The 13597-nt window shown below is 39.6% G+C and overlaps 1 long non-coding RNA gene across 1 annotated transcript; it reads right to left on the reverse strand.

Moving 5' to 3' along the window:
* Positions 1 to 632: 632 nt before the first annotated feature.
* On the reverse strand, positions 633 to 4238 carry LOC143135006 (uncharacterized). The gene is made up of 4 exons (XR_012988760.1): positions 3945 to 4238; positions 3087 to 3178; positions 1576 to 1668; positions 633 to 1449 (listed from the first exon to the last, which is right to left on the reverse strand). It is a non-coding gene; the product is annotated as an uncharacterized LOC143135006 (long non-coding RNA).
* Positions 4239 to 13597: the final 9359 nt, after the last annotated feature.

A 13597-nucleotide genomic window follows, 5' to 3' on the forward strand; every position in this document is an offset into this window, starting at 1 on the left:
GGTAAAATGGAGAGAACAAATTCCTTGTATATGCAAGTATACTTGGCCAATAAACCTGACTTACGATTTACGATTCTGTCATGTATGGTGTCAGAACTGTGATTCCAGGTGGCAAAAAGAAAAAAAAATCTGTTGGCAATCACACACTGAAAGAAATGACTTGTAGAATTTACTTAATAAAATCCTTGTAAGTATTTGCACTCAAACTTTCTAAGTAAATTTTAATGCTGTAATATCAAGTATAACTTACTTACCAGTATCAAGTACAATGTACTTACTACTAACCTTAACATTTGTGATGATATTATGTAAATGTTATTTAATTATTTTCATACAGGAATATCAGTTATCAAAATATTAAGTAAATCTTACATGTCTGTAATATTTACTGTTATGAAGTGAATAAGTAGATTTTACTATATTTTTTCTGATTGAAATGTTTAATTACCTAGTTTTATTAAGTTGTTTTACTCACTATGATTCTGCAATGTTACTTATTTTCTTTTGATAAATCTTAACCTTATGCAGTTAATATACTTTTACCACATACCACACAATTAAAATGTAATGCAATTAACTGTTTATTTTGTCAAAACAGCCATGCTCACAATGTTGACACATTATTTGAACTTAACGTTGGGGCGGGGGGCAACAAATAATGCCGGGGCAGTCATCACTGAAACTCAACACTGCATGTACCCACTGATGTTTTTACTGTATTGAAAAAGTAAAACACTGTTGAATGCTCATTCAAATGACTGCTTTTCTTCACGATTTAAAAAAAAAAAAAAAAAATATCACTAGTGACCATACATACTGCCTGTCAAAATGTTTAACCCATGTTTAAGGCATAAAATATAAATGAGAATATCACAAGGAAAAAAAAACAAAAAAAACAACAGGAGGTGAAGTTTTACAGCGACAGACTAACACAACCAGAATCCTAAAAGGACAGTATGTTTTACCATTAGTAAAATTAACAATCAATGCCACTCCTACCCAATGTTTTTGTCTCCAAGTATTACAACATATCAAAGACAAAACACTCAATTTGTCGGAAAATATTGCAAAGATGTGGTTGTGTCAATATTATCTTGCTCTCAAAGACAAACACACAACATACAACACAACATAACACAACTTAACGGGAAGCCAAAAGCATTTGACAAAAACTTAAGCCAGCAATTTCAACTTTAAAGCTTGTATTTTTGGGGACAGCTTAATGCCATCCAAATCCAAGAAAAGTTTTTGGAAAACTTCAAAAGTGTATCGAAGTGCTGGCGGATATGCAAGGTTGAGGGCATAAATGAGTCCCATAAGCAATGCGCACGCTTTTGCGGTGCATCCACATCCTTTGATCATCTCCTTTCCTTCAACAACGATGGCCACATCAGCTGGATCCTCTGCACCATGAACCACCAGGATTTTGGCATCACTGCGGCAGTCCTCCTGTATACAATTTACAAGAAAAAAGACAATTCTATTGAGCGACAAATCAGAATTTCCTCATTCATAATGACATAATTTCCAGAAAGTAAATCATTAAGTTGATTGTGAGCTGTAATCATACTTTACCTGGCAATCTTCAAAAAGGTCCTCCACTTTCTCACCCAGGTACACAATGAGGCTGCGGATAACAGTGTCACGTTTCTCCTCAATGCTTTGGTTCTGTTAACAGTTTAATATAGTGTCAATATTGAAGCCATATTCATAAACAATGAACTGTCTCAGGAAAACACAAGAGCATACACTAAATTGCCAAAAGTATTGGGTCACCTGCCTTGATGCGCATATGAACTTAAGTGACATCCCATTCTTAATCCATAGGGTTTAATATGACGTCGGTCCACCCTTTGCATCTATAACAGCTTCAACTCTTATGGGAAGGCTTCCCACAAGGTTTAGGAGTGTGTTTATAGGAATTTTTGACCATTCTTCCAGAAGCGCATTTGTGAGGTCACACACTGATGTTGGATGAGGAGACTGGCTCTCAGTCTGAGCTCTAATTCCTCCCAAAGGTGTTCTATTGGGTTGAGGTCAGGACTCTGTGCAGGCCAGTCAAGTTCATCCACACCAAACTCTGTCATCCATGACTTTATGGACCTTGCTTTGTGCACTGGTGCACAGTCATGTTGGAACAGGAAGTGGCCATCCCGAGCTGGGCTTGGCCCCTTAGTTCCAGTGAAAGGAACTCAGAATGCTTCAACATTAACCAAGAGATTTTGGACAATTCCATACTCCCAACAACCCAAACGTTTGGTGTGGCTGAACTTGACTGGCCTGCACAGAGTCCTGACCTCAACCCAATAGAACACCTTTGGGAGGAATTAGAGTGGAGACTGAGAGCCAGTCTCCTCATCCAACATCAGTGTGTGACCTGACAAATGCGCTGGAAGAATGGTCAAACATTCCCATAAACACACTCCTAAACCTTGTGGGAAGCCTTCCCATAAGAGTTGAAGCTGTTATAGATGCAAAGGGTGGACCGACGTCATATGAAACCCTATGGATTAAGAATGGGATGTCACTTAAGTTCATATGCACATCAAGGCAGGTGACCCAATACTTTTGGCAATTTAGTGTACATGTGGAGGAGTCATGTGAGCCACAGAGTGTTGAAGCTACTGAGTGTGAGAATTTGTGCTGTATATGCTTACGAATATGTGTGTGTGTGTGTGTGTGTGAGAGAAAGAGAGTGAGAAAAACTGAAGGTCTATCTTCCTACAAAAAAGTGAGCAAGCACACCTGATTTAGTCTGTACAAGAACGGTCTCAGCTCAGTAGCTTCAACACTCTGTGGCTCACATGACTCCTCCACATGTACACTAAATTGCCAAAAGTATTGGGTCACCTTTACAGGCAGATGTGGTGTTTCAGGCAGTTTTACAGGCAGATGTGGTGATTCAGAGAATGTATTTACTTATTCAACTTGTAATGAATAAGAAACCCTTTAATCTATCCTCAACTGTCCACTACCCTCATCCTAACTGCAAGGTCACCATGTAAATCACAATTTAAGATATTAAGAGTGAATAATGGCTAATACTAACCGCAGCAGTATTATATCATGCATAGATTTTTACTTGCCTGAATGAGACTCACACTCCCTCAACTCACACTCCACTCCACTTCTGCAGAAAATCCTGCCTCCAACAAGTGACACCTCAACTCACTTCTTTCTGTTGAGAGAAATATATTAATAGCACACAATACAGATTAACTTCATAAATACAACGTTTTAAGTCTAAACTAAAGTAATGATGCGTTCTGAGTTTGTCACAGCATAAACATTAACCACCAAGCCATATTGTTTGTTTGTTTAAATACATTAAATAGGCCTATGTAAAGAGCCTATGTAAAACGAGTAACGTATTCTATGTGCAGAACTCCCTTATAAAGGGGAGTTTGTAGGTGTAGGTCGAGTAAAGTAAATGTCACATATGTTACGGTAATGCAACATTAGGAGCCAGTTTAATTCTAAGCGTTTTAGGAAAATGTGGACTTACTTCAGCCTAAGTTAGTGCTAACTTATAAAAGTTAAGCATGGCTAACATTGCCGCCAAAAGTTTTGGAAAGTATTTTTTTTCTACTAGATGTAGACCTTAAACCCCTAAAATATATATAAAAACAACTCGTCGTTTTGAGTTGAGAAATGTTAAGGTAAGCGTGGTAAACGTTATTGTACTTTTTATCCAAATAAATAGCAGCTCACCTCTTTACAGACGTACGTTAACGTTGTCATAGTCTTGTCCGGACCAAAATGGCTAACGTTAGCACTAACAGTTAACTTATGGCATCACAACTAATATGCTAATATGAACGTTACAGTGGGCTAGTTACGAACCTTAATGTTAACACGTATTATTGCGTCTAGCAGGCAAGACTATCAAAATGCATAGAAATCCATATATTATCACAAATCTAAAACAGAAAGGCAATACTTACAGCTTTACTCTCAATACAACTCCAGTCTCCAGTCTCTGGTTACAGCGGTTACAGCCAGGTTACAGCCCAAAACGTCTTCTGAGTGATTTTGGCGGAATTAATTGTGTCCAACGACGCATGCGCGATTTCAAATGGAACCTTTCAGAATAAAAGTTACTTGATATTTTCAGGTGTTGGTGCTATGACAATAAAGCATGTAAATGGTATGAGCAAATCTCTAATAAGATGTACTCTTCCAACTCAATGAATTAATTACCTGAATATACTGCGTATATATTTCTGTTTTTAACTAGTTCTCGCTGAAAGTTGATATTACAATGTAAAAACTACTACTTTTGAATGAATATATATTACTACACCCAAAAATCATTTTTTTGAGTGCACAAAGTTCCAACCTAAAACATGAAGGGAGCTAAGGGTGGACGTTAAAAAAATATACACGGTCTAGTTGCCATGGAAATTGTTGTCTATTATCTGTCGAATAAAATTTGCTTAGTGCTGAAATCAATACTGTATTGGTAATTAGTGATATGAAATGCTATTTCTTGCAGAGGAAAAAAACACTCCATCAGATGTACGATAATGACTTCCAAAAGCTGATTCTCACAGAGACACTGAGGCAAACATGCCTGCCAATTTCCCATAACCTATGAATAACAAATTATTAGCCGAGATAAATTATGCAAATAATTTAAAATGTCTGTCTTCATTTAGTCGAAGATGTGAACATCAGAAAAAAAGATCTGATGAGCACATTCAACATCAGTACTGTCTTCTTACCCACACGGATAAATGTTAATTCAATGAATTAATGAGCTCAACATCTAAAAATATATACTTGCTCTCTATATTTAACTCTGATGGAGCTGGGGAAGCCTTAATGCAGACTTTACAGTTATGGGGCAGTCGAGGTCTACTGGTTAGGCCTTGGGGATTGTAACCGGAGGGTTGACAGGTCGATCCCTAACCTAACAGACACCTAACCCCTCACTGCTCCCCGTGCACCGCTGTAGCAAGGCAGCTCACTGCTCCGGGTTAGTGTGTGCTTCACTTCACTGTGCGTTCACTGTGTGCTCTGTGTGTTCACTAATTCACAGATGGGATAAATGCAGAGACCAAATTTCTTGTATACGCAAGAAACCTGATCTACATATTACATTTACATGTTGTTGAAAGAGCACAGATAAGTTCTTATGATTTACTTTTTACTTTATTTAATGGTGTATGTAAAGTTGGTTATTATGTGCTCAGTGTCTGGCCACGAATATACTAGAACACTGGTGAGCTTATTCGGCCACTTGGGACGTAAAGCTTGACATACAATCCACTTCAGCTCCTTTGATGTGGCAGGTCCAGGGCTCATTAAGTCCACCGAAGGTCTATAACCATCTCCTTGGTCATGCTAAACCTCGTCCCTGTAGGCCGTCTCATCGTCATCTCAGATCTGACCTACAACCATGGGGTCATTTGTGGAATACGGAGTTAAAGCCACTGTAGCAGGAGGAACTCATTACTACGTTAAAGCTGCACTTGGTACAGCTCTCTCTACTCTGCCCCCAGGTTGGTGGCACCTGATTGGCCAAGTCTCTAAATCTGCATTCAGGTGGCATCTGAGCATGTGCCAGTTTGTGTGTCCTCTTGAGGTTATCCCATGGCCCAAGTGTCTCATGTATCTTATTTGTTTGTCTGTGACCTCTCCTGATTGCATTTCCATCTTGTCAGCCTTGTCAGCCTTATACCACTTGCCACCCCATGCACAGGAATTATACAGGAAAGCTGCTTGGTGATCAGAGTATCACTGTGTTGAATGTTGAACTCAAGCCAATGAAAAGCATATGAGCATATGACATATGAGCGGATGTGGGTGTACAGGACAGAGTGGAAATAATATGTCATCAGGAGTTCTGTGTTAAACTATCAAATGCTTCCAGCTATCCTTCTCTTGCAAATTCAGGGGCCTGAGGTGAACTAACTCAGTCAGAACAGCAGTAGGCCTACTTGACCGCTGCCTGTCTATGAAGAACCTGTGGGCTGTTTGTGGAATATTTACTAATATCTCATTCATTAATGGTCAAGGTGAAAGGTGAAACAGTGAATGAGAAGAGACTCTTCTCTAGCACTGATGGCAAATGAATAATGTTATGGGTTATGTTATGTTATATCACATATCCTTCACTATACTTAGAGATTGGCATGGGGTACTTTCCATAAGATCATCTCTCAATGCAAATCAAACCAGTTATTAGGCTAACTAAAATAAAACCATGCGAATCTCTAAATATGGTGAAGGGTATGTGATGATGTGGGGCTATTTTAATTCCAAAGCCCAAGGGAACTTTATCAGGATGCATAGTATCCTGGATCCATGAAATAACTGGCCTTTAAAAATATGCCTCTGCCTCTATGGGAATTTAACATAGGAGTGCTAATACTTATGACCCCTGTATATTAAGGAAGAATATTTATTTATTTATTTATTTATGATACATTATTCATTCACAAAGAAAAAAATTGGTGTCCTTAAAGGTTGGATATTTCCTCATCTTTTTACTTAAGGCATTAAGATCAGTTTCCAAAAGATGATTTTATATTCCTCTTGTGGCCGGATACATAGAACCAACCAGTTTTAGCCATATCATACCATTTTTACCTATGGATGTGCCTTCAATCAGACTGTTCTTTATGTGGACAACACAAATAAACTACATAAACTTGCCACTGCTCACCAGTAGTGTGTAAAAGCCAAAGAATCAATGCAAATGGATGTGTGAGGACAATTAGACATCGTTTCTTACTCTGTCTCTCTATATGCATTAGCTCACCATTGATAAATTAAACTAACCATGAAGGAGTTCAAATAGTGGAATACAAAATCACATTTTTAATCTCCTTTAACTGGGAGACAGATGGAGGTCAGAACAGAGGATGTTGCCATTCTTTCACACTTTAAATGCATACAGTACCATTGGCAGAATCGCCAGGCATGCTGCTCAATTAATGAGGGATCGTTAACCACTTGTAAATTATGCAAGCCTCCGGGCTCACAACAAAAGGATGTGCTGCTTCCTTATTTTTCTCCATTCCTCTCATAAATTATTGGCTCCAGTTTTTGTACATGCCAAGACGTTTCTTACTGGCAAGTTGTTAAGGGCAATATGTTATGAAAAGCATTTGTTCGTCCTAAATCGTGACAGCAGAAGTCTATTAAATGATCCTCAAGTTTTGATGGTCTACATGGGTTTATGATTACTTGAGCATGCCATAGTTCTCTTAATCAATCTTTTCATGTATCCCTTTATGACAGCAAGACAGGATGCGCTATATAGAAAATGTGGCATGTTCATAAGCCCCCATGTTCACACCCCCAGAGTGTAGCACTGTAGCGGTAGAGCCAATTGTTTTCATTTCTGTTTTGTTTTTTGGGCCGACAGCACTCTGTGATCTTGAAAAACAGAGATCTATGTGATAAATGGCCAGAATTCTCCTTTAATTTCTGGTCAGTGCGGACAGTAAGTTTCCAGTAATGCTGTTTAGGGCTCCACTAATCGAGGGATCAGATGTTGATGTCTAAAAGGTGCTTCTGTGTTATGAAGTTCAGTTACAACAATGTTGGTGCAGGAGTAAGGAGACTAATTCAAAGCTGAGATACATTCACATGAATATCTCAGGATTTCACAAAAAAGACACCTTCCTTTCATCCTTCATGGTACACACACACACCTGCTCCTTCCAGTGACCACCTGATTTGCATGGCTAGGCCGATGCCCGATAGCCTAGAAATCTAGAAGCACCCTAGCAGCGGCAAATTAATTTGCTCAGCCTGTACGTCTATCAAACCATAGGAATTTCTATTGGCTGACGCCGTGGACGTCATCCAATCACAGCGCTCTATTTTGTTAGAGAGTCTTAAGGCGGGCTCAACAGGATGATGACAGTCCTACGACGGTGAACAACAAGGAAGGTGGCTATGGCGAATGAAAAGCGATTTGTTTGAATCGGCGTTGGCGTCAACTTTGGAGGAGGACTTTTTTTTTTTTTTTTAAAGTTGAGCAACACAATGCACTTAAGTCATTCCTTTCAAAGAAGGATGTATTTGCCGTTTTGCCGACCGGATACGGATATGGTCGTAGCGCTGGCCTATTGCATGCCTAGGCAGTTTGAAAGATAATTCTCTGCCCGCCCCTTGGATTAAGCAAGGTGAATGGGTCGATTCCAGACTATACATTTCAATGATATAGGATGGCCCGCCAGGCTAGATGCCCGAGGCACCCCCATCGAAAAGCTGTTGAAAGCATCGGCTAACTAGCGCCAGATTTCTGAGTGCAGGGGACAAGTCGAGATGAGCTATGAGACATACATTCACACTCGGTATCATGTTTCAACACACTTTAGGTCAATATCACACCAGAATTCTCCTTTAACCCTCTAACCGCCCATGTCGCAATATTGCGACAAGCGTCATTACTGAATAAAACAGACGATAGACGCGAGTACAGTGTAAAATCTAATTTGTACTCTTGACCACTAGTTGGCAGACACCCAGAGCTTCGATTCAAGCTCAACCTTTTTTTTCAAAGTTTTCAGGAAGCTCGCGAAAACACGCGAGAAACACATGAAGAAGACGTGCATTTCCTTCATAACGCGGAAGCGATGCGGGCCTTAGTTTTGTACGAATTGAAGCAGAAATACATCAAATGTTGAAAAAAAAAATTCACGTGTGATGAAGTCTTGGGTCTATTATTCACCTATTCTGATTCTGAAGGAGAATATCTGCCTTTTGGAGAATATGATCGATCGTCTATTGACTGACGAGAGCGTCTGTGAATGGAGGTGCGTCTTTTTCGACAGTGTCCACTAAGCATACCATGCTTATTTCGACCCTCTGCCCAACATAGCTGGAGGTGCCAGTGACAGTAGTGATGATAGTGTCCGTAATGGACGTGGTATAGACAGCAGGGGTTGTAAAAATAGGGCTCTGAAGAACTTCAAAGTCACCCGCGATTTGACCAGGCTACTTTATTGTATAGTAGCATAGGGTTTGTGATTATAGTAATAGTTTACTATTGTTGGTTTACATGTGACTGTTTTCCTGTTCATTTGTTATGTCGGTGAAATCACAAAAAGAAAGTAAAACTGCTCAAATATGTTCAACATCTAGCATTTACTGAAATGTGCATAATTCACGGTGGTTGCCATCCAGTGACGTCATAATATGCAAATTAGATGAGTAAATTTGCCCCCTCCATAAACTTCTGGTCATACTCAATGATTTTCACATTTACAGTAGGACTTTATCTCTGACCACTTGCAAGCCATGGCCTTTTGAAATTTTGATGTAAAAATCCAATTTATATTTTTTAAACCCTGGCGGCTAAAGGGTTAAGTAGTCTAATGGTGTGAGGGAAAAAGCTCCTCTTGAGATGCTCAGTTTTTGACATCAGACTGTAGAAACACCTGCTTGATTTCAGTAAGCTGAACTGGCAGTGACAGGGATGGTTGGGTCCTTTATAATTTTGATAAAGTGTGACCAACTTTCCTGTGGCAGGTTACACTGGCACCAGCCTCTGGAATTTCTGTAAGTACCAAAAAAACTAGTGTCGCCCAAAAAGGATGAGGAGAGTGATTTTGTTTAACACCTCATTTAACATTTTTCTATAGGACATTTACCTCATAAGAGGGCCTTCTGTGTGATTTGTCAGAAGATGTATCGAAATTATAATTTGTCAGCAGGAAAAGCAATATGTGCAACACTGCTCTGGAGCAATGCAAAAACTCACTGTCAGATCACTCAGACTTCCATAACAATGTCCTGGGTGATGCAGGGAAAATGCATAGTAGCTGATTAGGCTACTCTCAACATCAGTAAGTAGTTGGTTAGTAAAACTACAACAATATCCCAAAGTGTATCTTACTTCAAGCTGTGTTGTTGATTAGTGTACTGATACAGCATACCAGACAGTATATGGATATTACATATGTCGTCACTACATTTTAAAGACATTGACAGGAAGTGTGAGAAAATCACTGATGCTCCTCTGTTTTTGCCTCAGGAAAGACGGTGTTAACCTCAAGAGACAAAACATGGGACAGGGGATGTCAGTTATGCTTATGAAAGCATCAATCTGTTATTTGTTTTTCATGATCACTAAACCATGATGTGAGAGATGTTTGTCTCCCAAGTATTTGAACAAACGCTTGAGACTGCAAAAAAAGAAGATTAAAATCTGCCTCTGGATATGTAACCCTGCTCAGATGAAATGCTCCCATGCTTTTAATTGGTGTTTATCGCCTGCATCAGCAAAGTTCCTCTCACTGAATTCCAAAAAGCAGACTAACATTTTTATCAAAGAGAATGTTGATTAATGCTATGAATTTCACAATCCTGGACAATTCCCTTGCTAACAGACATTATCATCACACTGCAGAGCTGTAGCGTAGCAGACTAGTGTACCCTTCCACATTCCAGGTGCCACAGTGCATACGGAAAGGATTCACAGGATTTTCCACATTTTGTTATGTTTCAGACTTATCTTAAAATAGATTAAGTTGTCACTACTAATAATGTCCGTTGAATTAATTTAGGCACAGGTGGACTCCAATCAAGTTGTAGAAGGATCTCACCATTGATAGAAGTAGGATGGAATATTTCAGTCTTTTATTATTTATACAAAACACTCCAAACAACTGTTTTTTGTGGAGTGTTGGAGTATTGTGTGTAGACTGATGAGACAAAATGTGGAAAAAGTGAAGCGCTGTGATTTACTTTCCGTATCCACTGTATAACACACATTGTCTGTAGAAGACAATCAAGTTGTGTCAGAGTGTGCTGTGCCTGAAGGTCTGTTTCCTGGAGAGATCGTGACTGCTCTCTGTCTCACATTGTGCTGTCTCACTCTCACACTGCATCTCCCTCACCACATCACTGTCCCATTACTCGGCTTTTTACTACACAAGCTGAAGTAGTGAGTTATTTTTTTGGGGGGTAAGGCTATTTGTACCCCTGGTATTCGTACCCCGGTGCACACAGCAATGTGTTCTATTAATACCCTGTCTGGTACAAATATCAGTGTATGCTATTTGCACCCCTGTGCATTTATTCTGGCATATTGATCACACAATCTAATAATAATAATAAAAAAAACAAGCAACATGTTTTTTTGTTGTTACGTAACAGGGTGTGAATAGCTCAGCTGTGTAATAAACACTCTGAATAAGGTATGCTGTTTGCATCAATGTATAGTTAGAAGTGGATGCTATTCGTAACCTGGTGTATATAGTACTGTATGCTATTTACACCCTGGTGCATGAACTAGCTAATTGTTGCAATCAAAACTTCCGTTTGAGAATCGATTTCTTGTTCAAATTGCACGCCTTCTCTCCAGAGACGTTGGTACACATGCACACTCACTCTGCCAAAATGCATCACATGGGAATTGGACCCCAGTCTCCCACATGCTAACCCATGTCTGTGACCACTGCACTATCTGCTTACACAAGTAAATTGTCTTTGCAGGTAAACTTATAGTTTATACTGTAGGTCTGAACGTCATATTCATGAATTTTCTGTTAACTAACAAACTGACAGTTGTATGTGTTCACTGAACCAAGATTATGAAAATAAAACGTCTAGGTTACAAAATAGTAACCACGGTCATTGACGCAGCGTCTCGTGACCGATATGAAGGGGAATACAACTTTTCAATCTAAAACTTAATCTGAACAGATATTAGGGCCGAAACCTTTCAGAATTCGTCACTTTCTGCTGACGAAAAATGAATGTCCGCCATGTTTTTTGTGTACGTGAGCAACGTCTTTTTGTTGTTATGTCATAGGGTGTGAATAGCTCAACTGTGTGGCCAAGGCTATTCGTACCAGGGGTGTAAATAGACACTCCGTTTTTCTTTTCATTTTGCCTGACGGGAGAAGAGAGCACCAACATATAGCAACCACATGAACTTTACCAAATAAGAAGTTTAGATCATGCCCACTATTGTGTGTAAATTGGATGAGAAAAAAATGAATTAAAATGAAACATAAAAAATGTGGAAAAAGTTAAGCTGTGAATACTTTCTGTATGCACTGTATGTGGAGGTCTGTATGTTTGAAGTTTTCTTGCCCACAGCCACATGACACTCTTCCACACATGGCGCAATATGATATTACAGCAGAGCCGTGCTGATGGTTTACACCTTTAGGCGCCAAGGTTAAAAAAAAAACAACACTGGATTTTGACATCAAAATTTCAAAAGGTCATGGCTTGAAAGTGGTCAGGGATAAAGTCCTACTGTAAATGTGAAAATCATTAAGTATAATCAAAAGTTTATGAAGGGGGTAAATCTACTCATCTAATTTGTACATCATGACGTCACTGGATGGCAACCACCTCGAATCATGCTATTTTTAGTAACTGGATGTTGAACATACATATTTGAGTTCTTCAGAGCCCTATTTTATTACTGCTTCACTCATCACATTTACCACTGCCACCTCCAGCTATGTTGGACAAAGGGTCGAAATAAACATTGTGTGTGTAGGACAGTGTCCACTAAGCATACAAAGATGCAGCTTCATTCACAGATGCACCATGACTGTCAGTCAATAGAAGATCGATCAACATCACCAAAAGGTAGATATTCTCCTTCAGAATCAGAATAGGTGTATAACAGATCCAATACTTCATCACATATGAACGTTTTATTCACCATTTGGTGTATTTCTGCTTCAAGATTCGTTTACGCGTCAATACAAACAAATGCACTTATTCTCCTTCTTTTTCATGAATGATTCACTACTTCCTCTACACTTTGGCCGACATATTTGGGCTTGAATTGAAGCTCTGGCTGTATCTAGTGGTAGAGTAGGCTTACAAATTAGATTTTTTTACACCGTACTTGGATTTATCATCTGTTTTAATCAGTGTTGCTGTTTGTCGCAATTTTGCAACTTTGGCGCTACAACAGACGATATATATTAAATCGTCATTGAATCCCAATGTTTCTCTATCTTAATTGGATGAACCTGAAGGATTTTACTCTGCTGCGATGCACATCTTATGATAGGACATGTTATGGTTGGCCATAGATATATATATACTGACTAGATGTCGCCTTGACTACTGCTGTTCATTGGAACGAATGTGTCAATAGAGACGCCATCTTTCCGCCGGGATCCACTCCTCTTTAATGGATAAGTTCGGTGTGATATTGACCTAAAGTGTGTTGAAACATGATACCGACTGTGAACTTTTGTCTCATAGCCCATCTCGGCTTGTCCCCTGCACTCCGAAATCTGGCGCTAGTTAGCCGATGCTACCAACAGGTTTTCAATGGGGGTGCTTCGGGCATCGGGCTAGCCATGCAAATAAATCACTGTACCTTCAGGAAGTTTTCCTTGAAATCTCGCGTGTCACGGGAAGTTGATTGAGGAGAAAGAGCGAAACTACAGCGGATACTGACATGAACCATCCCGTCTTATCCTCCATTAGGGACTGTACGATATTTAGCGCGGGGGGGGGGGTGGCCGGTCGCCAGACGATCGGGTTAAAATTGTTCTGCCTAGCCCTCCCCCTGGTCAAATTTTTTTTCCAGGGGCCTCCCCCCAGCTCAAAAAAATTCTCCTAGGCCCTCCCCCCTACGTGAATCAAATAAAACTGG

The sequence above is a fragment of the Alosa pseudoharengus genome, unplaced genomic scaffold, assembly GCF_046254945.1.
Source record: "Alosa pseudoharengus isolate Yale_2024_CS ecotype anadromous, Long Island Sound unplaced genomic scaffold, YU_APseudo_1.1 YU_APseudo_1.1_scf_2, whole genome shotgun sequence".
In the NCBI taxonomy this organism is placed as follows: Eukaryota; Metazoa; Chordata; class Actinopteri; order Clupeiformes; family Clupeidae; genus Alosa; species Alosa pseudoharengus.